Genomic DNA, 211 nt, shown 5'->3' with positions numbered 1-211 from the left:
TGCCCGACTGCTGCCTGTGGGACCTTTCCTGTCATTGCTGTCATATGTGGAAGCACAAATACCGTGGAAGGAAGGCTTGAAAGAAAAACACAGAATGATAGCTGTATCTGTAGTTGGAGGGGGTGGCTTTTTTGGGGGGGCGGGTATTTTCAGAATCGGCTGTAATGCTAAAAAAGCTTTATATTAAGGAAAATGCCTCCTTGCCTGCTCT

The sequence above is a fragment of the Neophocaena asiaeorientalis genome, unplaced genomic scaffold (genome assembly GCF_003031525.2).
Source record: "Neophocaena asiaeorientalis asiaeorientalis breed wild unplaced genomic scaffold, Neophocaena_asiaeorientalis_V1.1 scaffold137, whole genome shotgun sequence".
Taxonomy (NCBI): Eukaryota; Metazoa; Chordata; class Mammalia; order Artiodactyla; family Phocoenidae; genus Neophocaena; species Neophocaena asiaeorientalis.
This window is presented reverse-complemented; position numbering follows the sequence as displayed.